Here is a 13,863-nt window from a genome sequence, read left to right as displayed (position 1 = left end):
TGAAGGGTATCTTGGCTGTTTCCAGAGTCTTGCTATGGTAAATAGTGCTGCAATGAATATAGGTGTAAGGAAGGGTTTATTGTATTGTATTTTTGTGTTCCTAGGGTATATTTCTAGGAGTGGTATAGCTGGGTCATATGGGAGCTCGATTTCCAGTTTTTGGAGGAATCTCCATATTGCTTCCCATAAAGGTTGAACTAGACAGCATTCCCACCAGCAGTGGATAAGAGTTCCTTACTCTCCACATCCCTGCCAGCACTGCTTGTTCTCATTCTTTGTGATGTGTGCCAATCTCTGGGGTGTGAGGTGGTACCTCATAGTTGTTTTGATTTGCATTTCTCTGATGATTAGTGACGTGGAGCATTTTTTCATGTGCCTTTTGGCCATTTGTATTTCTTCTTTGTCAAAGTGTCTGTCCATTTCTTCTCCCCATTTTTTGATGGGATTAGATGTTTTTTCTTGTAAATTTCTGTCAGTGCCTTGTATATTTTGGAGAATAGCCCCTTGTCTGATGGGTATTGGGTGAATAGTTTCTCCCACTCAGTGGGTGGCTCTTGTATCCTGGGCGCTATTTCTTTTGAGGTGCAGAAGCTTCTTAGTTTAATATATTCCCATCTGTTAATTTCTGCTTTCACTTGCTTGGAGAGTTCAGTTTCCTCTTTGAAGATGCCTTTAGTCTCAATGTCCTGGAGTGTTTTGCCTATGTGTCGTTCTATATATCTTATGATTTCGGGTCTAAAATCGAGGTCTTTCATTCATTTGGATTTAACCTTCGTACATGATATTAGCTGGGGGTCTAAGTTCAATTTTTTGCAAGCGGCTAGCCAGTTTTGTCAACCACTTGTTGAAGAGGCTTTCTTTGCTCCATTTAGGATTTCTTGCTCCTTTATCAAAAATTAGGTGATTGTATGTCTGGGGAACAGTCTCTGAGTATTCAAGCCTATTCCACTGATCTGAGGGCCTGTCTTTATTCCAATACCATGCTGTTTTGATAACTATTGCTTTGTAGTACAGTTTAAATTTGGGGTAAGTAATTCCTCCAATATTCTTCCCCAATGATTGCTTTAGCTATTCTAGGGTATTTATTGTTTCATATGAATTTCAAAAGTTCTTGATCCACTTCTTTGAAGAATGTCATGGGTATCTGTAGAAGGATTGCATTAAATCTGTACAATGTCAAGCAAGACTTTTTATTGTAGGTTTTTGTAGCAAGCAGAACCAAAAGAGATGAAGTTAAGGAAGCGAAGAAAACAAGAACAAGATATATATATATATATATATATGTATGTATATATATATATATGTATGTATGTATGTATGTATTTGGAGATAAACATGTTAAGAGGTAGTATTATATAAGTCTTAAACTTATAAAGAAAATATAGGCTTCCCCATTGTCTTTTGAGATTTTCTTGTGGGGTGTGGGATTCAAGGCACATTTTTATCACACATCCTGGTCTTCTTAAGATTGAGAAAAGGTTTGTGGCAGAGAGGTCTTTGGTAAAGTTCTTGTGCCTGGGGTCCTTCTGGAGCTGAGTCTGGTATCAAACAACTGTCCATGTTTGGAAGAGGTGAGAAGGAGGGCCACACAGCATGAGTCAGCAGGGGTGTTGGTTGTAGTTTCTTGCCAGGGACGAGGTGTGGGTCTAAGTGGGTATCTCTTCACTTGAATGCTGTAACTCATATTTATTAACAATACAAAATCTTGGCTTTTTGTTCTATCAAGGGGAATAAGATAAGAAAAATCAGTGTGATAAATAAACATATAATATAGCATGTTTAAAAATCACATCAATGGAGGAAAAATAAACTAAGGAAAGGAAGTTTTCCCTTATACCAAGATAGGGCACCAATTTTATAATTTTTATCTTAGAAGTAAAATGGGAAAAATTAAACTATACAGACAAAATTACATGGCAAATTATAATAATATTTGAGTAATATCCAGTTTCAAAAAATGTATTTTTAAAAAGAAATTGTCATGGGAAGATTTCAAGGAAAATAACAACCAAAATATCTTCTAAGCACTTGTTTTTCCAATTTGTTTGATTTTATCAGATGGAGAATTCACAAGTGGGAAATTAAAGGAGATTTAAGTTTATCACTACAGTTAAATTCTTAACTAAATGGAAGTCTAGTGTCCAGGAGAAATTTTATTTCATTTTTGACTTGAAATGTTGGAACTAGCAAGATTGAATTACCTGGCAGTTGACAGTACAACCCACACAAGCCAGCAATCCTAATAAGATTCAAGCAAAGGTTGAAAAGAGTCCAGTTCTGTGATTTTCTATTAGTGGGGCATTGATTTCCAAGAGGAAATGGCTGGTTTTTGGCTAGATGTCTGGTTAAGATGAAGACCCAATTCTAGCTTCTAATTATGTGAGGAAATGCTGTTGAACATAACACATTTCCTGGAACATCTTTGTGTACACATCATCCCTCCTCCCAACTACAAACTGTCACTCCCTGACGCCCTCCATCCTCAAACCCATAATCCAAGACTCCTACTGACCCAGGAATAATGGGGGTGCTCCCTTGGAAGAAGACATGGAGGTGGAATGACCATTGAGTATACTGTGATTTTAAAAAAACAACTGTCATATGGCGAGATGGTAGTCTGCTTCAATGCTGTCACCTATTCAGTCAGTCCAGATGAGCTGGAATCACCATTTCAGTTATATCATAGCTCCAGGCAAGAACATGTCACCCTCTTTATTTCCAGCTTCCAACAAGCTGCTTAGGCAGATGCTAAATGTGGTCCTCCCTGCCACGTTTAGTAGAGTGGCCTTTGTGTGGGCTAATTGAGCCCCCACTCCATTTAATAGGCTGTTGAAGTCTTATTGAAACAGAGCTAGTGCCGCAGGTTAAATACATTGCAGTGCTCTTGCTAATCCTCTCATTAACAGGGCTGGAAAGCTTGTTGGGAGCTGTGAGTTTGCATATATTAACAGGGAGCTCTTCACTCAAGTGCTATCAATAAAATGACAAAGCCAGTTTGCAAATAGTGAAATCAACAGTGACACAAAGCTAGATGCCTTTTAAAAAAATAAACAATTTAATAGCTGATAAATCTTAGATTCACAGTAAGGAAAGAAATAGAGAAGTTGGGAAAAAATATCTTGATTGGGTCATACTTGAGACAGAAAAGAAACTGATGTCAAATCACAGTAGAAACTAGTGGATAAAGTCGAAATTACGTTAATATGCCATAGAGGCTAGGCCCACATTTAAAACTCTCTAGGATAGCATATTGTGCTTTTTTTTCATTAGGGGATAAAAAAATATAAAATCCTGTCAATAAATCACATAAGTAAGATCTTTCAACGGAGGCAGCTTGCTGGGGAAACATTACTGAGAGAAGCACTGTTTTGGAAGGCATCAGAAGTGGACTCGAAGCTAGAACCTCTCGGTGCCAGTAGGGGAAGTGAAAGTAAGGGGAATTGTAAAATAGGAGGTGGTAGAGAGCTCCTCTAGGTGTATTGAAATTAATCCATCAGTTTGTATGATAAAATGGAAAATGGAAAGAGGACTGGGGATCAGGGTCCAATAGAAAGGGATAGACAGCACAGAAAAGGGCTAAAAGTTGTGCAACAAAGAACCCTTGTGGGACAATCTGATCTCAACCACTGTGATATTTTATTGAGAAAAGAAAGCAAGCGTGCCATTACAGCAGTGTATGTAGATTTCTTGTGACTAAATGGTTTCTGAGTATGTTATGTGGGGCAGAGAGATAGTGCCACTTGCAAAGCATTTTCTACCCAGGTTTGAAACTCAATATCCCATATGGTCCCCCCACAAGCTGCCAGGAGTGATCCCTGAATATAGAGACAGTAGTAAGACTGAACACTTCTGAATGTGACCCACACACACAAAAACTATATTACAAAGTAAACTTATATGTACATTTTAGAAGAAAACTTACCAGTTGGTCAAATGAAAAATAGTTATATTTCTACAAACATCTTTTTTAAAGGCAGAAACTATAAAAAAGATGGCTCTCTTACCAATGGAGAAAGGAGAAACAAAGTAAATCCAGTGTCAATTATAAGATTCCTCATTTTTAGAAAGTGTTCACCTCTGAGTTATTTTGCTTTAAAAATGTTTTTTTGTTTTTTTGTTTTTTTTGTTTTTTGGGCCACACCCGGTGGTGCTCCTGGGATTACTCCTGGCTGTCTGCTCAGAAATAGCTCCTGGCAGGCACGGGGGACCACATGGGACACCGGGATTCAAACCAACCACCTTTGGTCCTGGATCGGCTGCTTGCAAGGCAAACACCGCTGTGCTATCTCTCCGGGCCCTTAAAAATGTTTTTTGACCCAACTGTCCAAACTATAAAAGACTCTAACAATGAGTCATATTTAAAATGTTAACTTACATGATTCTTTCCCAATTAGACCAGTAATATTTCAATTACACACTAGGCAAATGATTTAGTCTGTCACACCTAAGTGACCTTGTGTATAATATATCTAAGAGATTTTTCAAAGATGTCTCTAGCTCACCATTATAATCTTTTTCAAACTAAACACTGAAGCAATATTTCTCAATCTTTTCACAACTGTGACCCCCTTCAAAAATTGTTTTCTTTGGCCCTTCTCTAATCATTTAATCAGTTGGCCTCTAATCTTATACTGTGATTCCTCACTTTTTTTTTTTTTTTTTTTTTTTGGTTTTTGGGCCACACCCGGCGGTGCTCAGGGGTTACTCCTGGCTGTCTGCTCAGAAATAGCTCCTGGCAGGCACGGGGGACCACATGGGACACCGGGATTCGAACCAACCACCTTTGGTCCTAGATCGGCTGCTTGCAAGGCAAATGCCGCTGTGCTATCTTTCCGGGCCCGATTCCTCACTTTTCAAGACACTCCATGGTGTCTTGGATGCTTTGTTCTTTATTCCAAAATATAAACTGTGACTTCATTAACAACTCTTAGACATGATCTGACCTTCTGTGGCATTTGTCTTTCTTTATCTTTATTTACCAGTTTAGATTTGTCTGCATTACATATTGCCAAAAGACAGTAGAAATGTAGTTCTAGTTATATACCTGCCTAAAAAGATATGCAAAGAAGGGACCCTCTGGGGGCTGTGCTTGATGGTTAACTTCCAGAGCTCTATAGAAAGAAAACTTGATTTTTTTTTTCTTGTTTGTAACTGTTGACATGGGTAGATAATGCTCATGGAAAACAAATTTATTAGGATTTCCCTGGTTAGTCTTAAAGTTTCCTGCACAGTTCACCATTTTTATACCATAACTCTCTCTTCAGTCCATAAATTGGAAGGGAAAACAAGAAAATTCTAAGCTCATAAGTGTCCCAATAAATTGTTTCCCCTTCAAGGTAATATTTCATCTCCATATAGCATATTACCTGAGATATTAAATTATAAGTAATAGACTCAGTTTGTAATCTTCAGCAGGACAGGAGCAATACCATCTTTTTTTTTTATGGTTTTTGGGCCACACCCGGTGACGCTCAGGGGTTACTCCTGGCTATGCTCTCAAAAGTCGCTCCTGGCTTGGGAGACCATATGGGACGCCGGGGGATAGAACTGCCATCCGTCCTAGGCTAGCGCTGGCAAGGCAGACACCTTACCTTTAGCGCTACCACACTGGCCCCACAAGGCCATCTTTATATTTGGTTTGCTGGAAGGCACTTTTCAAAATCTCTTCTGAAAGGGAATAAAAATGTGTTGAATTAAATGAAATGACTTGCCCAAAATACACTTAAGTGTCCCTTTATAAATTCCCATTTTTATTTGAGGAAATTCTTTTAAAATAAGAATGATTACTTGGGATTAATTATTTGCTACCTTAAACTCCCCCATTATATTTGAAATAAATTTATATATATAATATTATACATACATAACTTACACAATAACTTACAAAGTTATTAATAACAGACTTTCAGGCAAACAATGTTCCACTACCAATTCCAGGACCAGAATGACCTTCCTTCCACCAATGTTGCCTAGTTTCCTCCCACTCCAAACCTGCCTCCTTGACAGGTACATCTTTATGCTTAGTAGTTTGAATCTCCTGCTTGCAGTTTTGTTGTTTCTGTATTTTAGACATATACTTATACTCCTACACCACTAATATTCTGGGGCCCTTGATCCTTGCTCCCAATGAACTACCCTGTCACTTTTTCTTATTTCCCCCTCAATTGTTTTCCCTCTACTCTTAAATTTTTTTAGTGAATTCAGACTTGTGATTTAGAAAATAACAACCCATAAAAAAGAGAAAATAGAAGTTTTCAAGATGATTGGTTTTTAGCTAAGATTATACATAGCTCTTCATAGATCTATCTCATATACAGAGCCTACAGTATGAGAAGGACTAAATTATGTCAATTGAGTAAAAGCAGTCTAGGAACAAGGATTTTATTAATAAAATCCTGGGACTTTATTAATAATGCAACAAATAGAAAAATAAAGAAGTTTGTGTTGATTCCAACACTGTGGAATCATACTGTCTTTTTTTTTTAACAATGGCTTCTCTTGAATCACATACACATTAGAGTTTTAAGAAACTGTTCTTACACTACTGTTAGAAAAGAAGTAAAACCATTAAAAATTTTAAGCATTATAACATTCATTTTTGTTAATTGCTATAGGAAAATATTTGTAATCAATCTAAACTAACTGGAAATAGCATAGGACAAAAATATTAAAGAATGACATTATTATTATTCATCCTAATTTGTTAAGGACCAATTATTAGTGGGTCATGGTAAGAATTTTCTAATAACTCATTAAGAAGTCCCTTCATACTGCTATTTCAATTAAGTCAAACAAATGAGTGCAATCAGTTTTTCTGTTTATCCTTTCTAGATAGTTATATTTCTAGTTCTACCTAACAATTTTGAGAACCCTAAAAATTTTGTTAACATTCTAAAACTTCAGTTACAAAAACCAAATTGTTTCATCAAGTTTACTTCAAATTTAGTTATGTATAAAGAGTAGAGAAGATAAATAGTCTCTAGAAATTTGGGGATTTCTTTTGAGGTATGACCACATTTATAGAATTATAAGTTAAAACTAAAAGGCAAAGAAAATCTCATAGTCAAGAATTGAACAAGAGCAGCTGAATGAAAGCATATTGCTAGGCTAAACTAGAAGACTGTGGATTTTAATTTGTTCTCTCCTTTCTTGCCATCTCCTCACCTCATTCTTACTCTTTTTTTTTCTTTTTTTTTTTCCTTAGGAGAAGAGGATTTGTCAGGGAGTTTCCTTGGAGAAGCACCTTGTCATTTCACCACTCTTTTAAGACAACTGTGGAATCCAAGAGGGAAATTCTGCCTTAAGAATTCCCCAGCATCATGTTGCCCCAAGTTGAAACTGATCACATTTATCAAACACTATAGAAGTGCTAATGTTATGCATTGTTATCCACAGTTAATGCAATCAGGGGAACACCTTCAGTATTCTGGTGTGTATGTGTGTGCTACTGGGAGTGTGTGCAAGAGTTGTTCTTGGGGCGAAGAGAGCAGGGGGGATTATAACATAGGTTAGTATGAGCTTTAGTATCAATTTTACATATTATAATAAGACAATATAGAATACAGTTTTTTCTTTTTAACCAAGCTAAAAACCATAGGTATTGATTTTATTGATTTACACAAATAAAACAACTTTATTTCTTATGATAATAAATCACACAAAATGCAAATAGAGGTGAACTAGTATTAGATTGTCTGGTGTGAGAAAATTATGAGAGCTAGTGAAATATATGCTTTGCTGATTGAATCATGTTGAACTGAAAAAAAAAAAAACAAACTCTTGTCTCTGAACATCTCAGCCTAAAGCATTTGAGTAGGGAGATTTTCTCCAAACTCTGGTTTGTTCATTTCAAAGTGGAATTTATTCAAGATGTCCAGTACTCAATAAATGTTCATAAATTGTATGTTCCAAATCTAAATGTGATTTGTATTTTATTTATAGACTCCAAAGTTATAGGAGAGCATTTACATTTATCTTTTCTAAATGTTACTTTATTACTAAAATATTTTTTAAATTTTTTAAATTAAAAAATTTTATTTTTTTTGACATTATCATTGTAGAAAAAGTGAATTACAAATCTTTCACAGTAATATTTAAGGCACATAGTGACAATGAGTGAGGGGCATTTCCACCACCAGTGTTGTCCTCCTTCCATCCCTGTTCCCAGCATGCATCCCACATCTCCCTCCTTTACCACCCGTAATACTAGTAGAACTGTTCCCCATTTGTATAGCTTGTTGTAGATTGGGTGTAGATTCTGTTGTCGTTGACTTTGGATTTGGTATTCAAGTCTGATCATTTTTATTTCCACCAAATGAACATATGACATTCTGGTCTTGGTACCATTGGGGGTGGGGGGAAGGCAAACAAAAAAGAGAAAAACTAGGAGGAGTTTGTCTAGGTGTTATATCCATTTAGAAGAAGAAAGGGAAAAAAGAAAAAGGTAACAAAACAAAACAAAAACAATAAGGGAGTAACTACAAAAGAATTAAAGAAGAATAAACCGAAAACCAAAACCATCAGTTATGGTAAAAAAAAAAAAAAAAAAAAAAAAAGCAGACCAGCAACTTCTTAAAAATGTTATTGTTTTTGTTGTTCTTCTTCTTTTCTTCTTCTTCTTCTTCTTCTTCTTCTTCTTCTTCTTCTTCTTCTTCTTCTTCTTCTTCTTCTTCTTCTTCTTTTCTTCTACTTTTCTTCTTGTTTTTCTTCTTTTTTCTTTTCTTCTTTTCTTCTTTCCTTCTTTCCTTCTTCCTCTTCTTCCTCTTCTTTCTCCTCTTCTCCTCCTCCTCCTCCTCCTCCTCCTTCTTCTTCTTCTTCTTCTCTTCTTCTTTTCTTCTTTTCTTCTACTTTTCTTCTTGTTTTTCTTCTTTTTTCTTTTCTTCTTTTCTTCTTTCCTTCTTTCCTTCTTCCTCTTCTTCCTCTTCTTTCTCCTCTTCTCCTCCTCCTCCTCCTCCTCCTCCTCCTCCTCCTCCTCCTCCTCCTCCTCCTTCTTCTTCTTCTTCTTCTTCTTCTTCTTCTTCTTCTTCTTCTTCTTCTTCTTCTTCTTCTTCTTCTTCTTCTTCTTCTTCTTCTTCTTTCCTTTGCATAGGCACAGTGAATATTGGGGAAATTAGAAAAGGAATTCTCTTGGCCCAAGAGATATAGGGTTTCTCTACCCTTGAAGCATACTGTCATGGGAATAAATACAGGCTCTATATTTACTCATTTACAAAACTTCAAGGTCTTTTTATCATGCTGGGGAAACTTTGCACTCAGATGTGGGTGATGACATCCCACTTCTGAGCTGGAGCTCTTGTTATTTGTGTAGGTCACAGGATGAAGGCTAGAAGAGAGTATTTCTTTATGGTTCTAGGAGTTCTGTTCCATTACTGTTGTGATCAGTCTTCTGTAATTAGTGGTCTTGGTTTTAGTTCAGATCCTAGGACAGAGGAGTCTTTCAGCATGGTTCCAGAGTTTCTGCTCAGTCGCAGTTGTCAAAGTCAGTCTTCTGGAATTAGGGATCTTTGTTTTTGTACAAATTCTAGGCTGAGGCCTAGGCTAGGAACTTGCTCATTGGTCCCTCAATAGGTTCTGTCTAGAACATGTTTGTCAAAGTCAGTCTTCTGTAAATAGTAATTTTGGTTTTTGCTTAGGGCAAAGGATGACATGTCTCCCAATTGTATCATACCGTTAGGTAGTGAGATAGGGCAGTCCTCCTCTTTTAGCTCAAATTGTGTACTTTTATTTTTTTAATTTGCCCGTGACTAATTTATAAGCAGCAAGTAGATTAATTTTAAACATGAATTAAGAAACTATATAAACATTTAGTGAACAAGGTATTTACAAAAAGAAACACTTGGTTAATTTATTTCCATTTCTGGACACTACTTAATGATATCATTCATAGAATTAGAGGTTTAAAGATAGAGTTACTAATTATAGCTAAATAAAATTACATTAAAATCACTAAGTTCGAAGTGCAAGTTTAGTTTTTATATTCTTGAGATAGCACCTTTTAGCTGAGATAATTATAAAATAATTATAAGTTTGACTGGAGCATACTAGTCAAACTGAAAATCTTAAAGCTAAAGGGGTCCGGGGGTGGATTTTCCAAACTTTAATGGAAGTTCTTTAAAAATCAGTTTCAATGATTTTACTGCATTTCAGTCTTGCTGTGCAGTCCACTGTAGCTCAACTGGTTCCTGTCACAACGTGAATATCATGAAACAGTACAAACAAATTACAATGGCAGCTTTATCTATTCTTTTTTTTTTTTTTTTTTTTAAATATGGAACGCTTCACGAATTTGCGTGTCATCCTTGCGCAGGGGCCATGCTAATCTTCTCTGTATCGTTCCAATTTTAGTATATGTGCTGCCGAAGCGAGCACTCTTTATCTATTCTTAATCAGTGACAGAAAGTAAAATATACTTTAGAAATTTAAAGATATGGATATTATTATACGTCTATTTGTCAACTATTTCAAGGCAAGTTTGAAAGTCAAATCAGAAAGTTATCCTGCACACAGGCCTTTGAATAGCATTTTGAACTGATGGTAGACACACAACTTTAGATAACTAAGTTTTCCCCCTTTCTCTGTCATTTTATTTTTTTATTCATTGAAAAGTTTTCTTAATTAAAAAATCTGTTACCAAGATTTTACACTAATGTCCATGATAGAGCTTAGGATTTCATACAACATTTCAACACCCCTGCATGCCACCAGAGTGTCTTTTTTCTCCACCATTGTCTTAGGATCCTTTCCACAACTACCCCCTCTATCCTGTTGTGGTTTGTGGCCCACTGGTGATACACAGAGCTTACTACTGGTTCTCATACCTGACAGTGCTCAGGATATTCTATTTATAGTATACTCATAGATACTATATGCTTGGTATCAAACAAGTACCAGTGATGTGCAAGGAAATACTTTTACACCTATACTATCCATTCACATTACTGAAAGTTTGGGAGCACATTAAATACCCTAAAATATTTATTACTTTTTAGTTTGATACATAGAAATTTCACCTAGGGACTCAATCCAGGGAAATAGAGCAAACAAAACTTCCAAGTAAATAAATAGTTTATTCTGTGGGTTTGATTATCTGTTAATTCATGAAAAGCACTTTTAACATCTGCTATGGATCCCTACATGAAAACATAATATTAACATCAAAAAGTCTTGTAAGAAAATTAGAAAAATCAACCAATAATCGCAACATTGAGCCAGAGAAAAGTACATGATGGAGAATAAGAAACTAGAAAGCTAATGGCTGGAGTGGTGGTGCAAGCAGTAGGGTGCCTGCCTTGTATATGCTAACCTAGAACGGAACCAAGGATCAATCCCCGGGCGTCCCATGTGGTCCCTCAAGCCAGGAGTGATTTCTGAGGGCATAGCCAGGAGTAGCCCCTGAGCATCACTGAATGTGGCCCCCCCCCCAAAAAAAAGAGGCAAAATGAAACAAAAAAAGAATATTCATTGCAAATACAAATCAGGCAACTTTGCTTGAATTGTAAGTTCAAATGATCTTTTATATTGTGGATTTGTTTTTTGTTTTGTTTGGGGTTTTTTGGTCACACCCATTGGAACTCATGGGTTATTCTTGGCTCAGCACTCAGGGATCACCTTTGGTGGTGCTCAAGGAACCATATGGAAGAGAGGGGATCAAACCTGGGTTGACTATGTGCAAGACAAAGCAACTATACACTGTACTATCATTCTGGTCAAATCTATTTTTTTAATACCAATCTAAGTTCTTCTTTCAAATTTCTTTTCTCACTAATCTGAGGCCTAATCTAAGTTTATTACTAATTGCATATTCTTTCTAGTGATACCTAAGTAGCAATAATGACTTTTATCAGAAAAGTTTGAAATATACTGACTTTGAATACAGTAACTAAAACAACTATAGCTTTTATAAGACATAAAACATATATTTTCTACTTCCACGTCTATGTCCTGGAATTATCCTGATTTGAAGTACGTTTTTAATGTCCCTAATATAGATACTCATGATTAATTATTAGCTTTGAACAGATAACTTTCACATTGTATAATCAAATAAAAAAGATTTTCTCAGAAGGATCTTAAGTTCACATGAATAACCACAGGAAGGCATTAATGTCTCCATCTTTTCACACATTGAAAAGCAAAACTGCACTTATTAAGTTTGGCTTGTCATTTGAAAAAAATTGGGGGCTACATAGAGCAGTGTTTAGGACTTAGTCTTAGCTCTGAGATTCGAGATCATTCCTAGGAGTTCAGAGGACCATTAAAGTGCTGGGAATTGAACCAAAGTTGGCCATGTGCAAGGCAAATGTCCTACCCTCTGTGTTATCTCTCTAATCATAAAGTCTATTCTTTATTAATTTTCTTTTTATGAACATTTTTATTAATATCTTTATTGAAAAACCTTGATTACAAATATGATTGTAGTTGGGTTTCAGTCATGTAAAGAACACCCCCCTTCCCCGGTGCAACATTCCCACCACCAATGCCCCAAATCTCCCTCCTTCCCACCCCACTGCTGCCTGTACTCTAGACAGGCTTTCCAATTCCCTCATTTATTCACATTGTTATGATAGTTATCAGTGTACTTATTTCACTAAATGCACTCACCACTCTTTGTGGTGAGCTTCATGTTGTGAGCTGGACCTTCCAGCCCTCCTCCCTTTGTCTCTGAGGATTATTGCAAAAATGTCTTTTATTTTTCTTTAAACCCATAGATGAGACTATTCTGTGTCTATCTCTCTTCCTCTGACTTATTTTACTCAGCATAATGGATTCTATGTACATCTATGTATAGGAAAATTTCATGACTTCATCTCTCATGATGGCTGCATAATATTCCATTGTGTATATATACCACAGTTTCTTTAGTCATTCATCTATTGAAGGGCATCTTGGTTGTTTCCAGAGCCTGACTATCATGAATAGTGCAACAATGAATATAGGTGTGCAGAAGGCATTTTTGTATTGTGTTTGTGTTCCTAGGGTATATCGCTAGGAGTGGTATAGCTGGATCGTAAGGGAGCTCAATTTCCAGTTTTTTGAGGAATCTCCATATTGTTTTCCATAAGGCTGGACTAGATGGCATTCCCACCAGCAGTGAATAAGAGTTTTTTCTCTCCACATCTCCGCCAGCACCAATTGTTCTTGTTCTCAGCATAATAGATTCCATGTACATCCATGTATAGAAAAATTTCATGACTTCATCTCTCCTGACGGCTGCATAATATTCCATTGTGTATATGTACCACAGTTTCTTTAGCTATTCATCTGTTGAAGGGCATCTCAGTTGTTCCCACAGTCTGGCTATTGTAAATAGCACTGCAGTGAATATAGATGTGAGGAAGGGACTTTTGTATTGTATTTTTGTGTCCCTAGGGTATATCCCCAAGAGTGGTATAGTTGGATCATATGGAAGCTCAGTTTCCAGTTTTTGGAGGAATCTCCATATCGCTTTCCAAAAAGGTTGGACTAGACGGCATTCCGACCAGCAGTGAATAGGAGTTCCTTTCTCTCCATATGCCCGCCAACATTTTTTGTTCTCATTCTTTGTGATGTGCGCCAATCTCTGTGGTGTGAGATGGTACCTCATAGTTGTTTTGATTTGCATCTCCCTGATGATTAGTGATGTGGAGCATTTTTCCATGTGCCTTTTGGCCATTTGTATTTCTTCTTTATCAAAGTGTCTGTTCATTTCTTCTCCCCATTTTTTGATGGGATTAGATGTTTTTTTCCTTGTAAATTTCTGTCAGTGCCTTGTATATTTTGGAGATTAGCCCCTTATCTGATGGGTATTGGGTGAATAGTTTCTCCCACTCAGTGGGTGGCTTTTGTATTCTGGGCACTATTTCCTTTGAGGTGCAGAAGCTTCTC

General features: G+C 36.5%; 1 non-coding gene across 1 annotated transcript; it reads right to left on the bottom strand.

Moving 5' to 3' along the window:
* Positions 1-10,261: 10,261 nt before the first annotated feature.
* LOC125998290 (U6 spliceosomal RNA) lies at positions 10,262-10,368 on the bottom strand. The gene has a single exon (XR_007491882.1). It is a non-coding gene; the product is annotated as a U6 spliceosomal RNA (small nuclear RNA).
* Between the last annotated feature and the right edge of the window lie 3,495 nt (positions 10,369-13,863).

This window comes from Suncus etruscus, chromosome 20 (genome assembly GCF_024139225.1).
Source record: "Suncus etruscus isolate mSunEtr1 chromosome 20, mSunEtr1.pri.cur, whole genome shotgun sequence".
NCBI lineage: Eukaryota > Metazoa > Chordata > Mammalia > Eulipotyphla > Soricidae > Suncus > Suncus etruscus.
The sequence above is the reverse complement of the archived record's forward strand: the minus strand, read 5'-3'. Positions and strand labels throughout refer to the sequence as shown.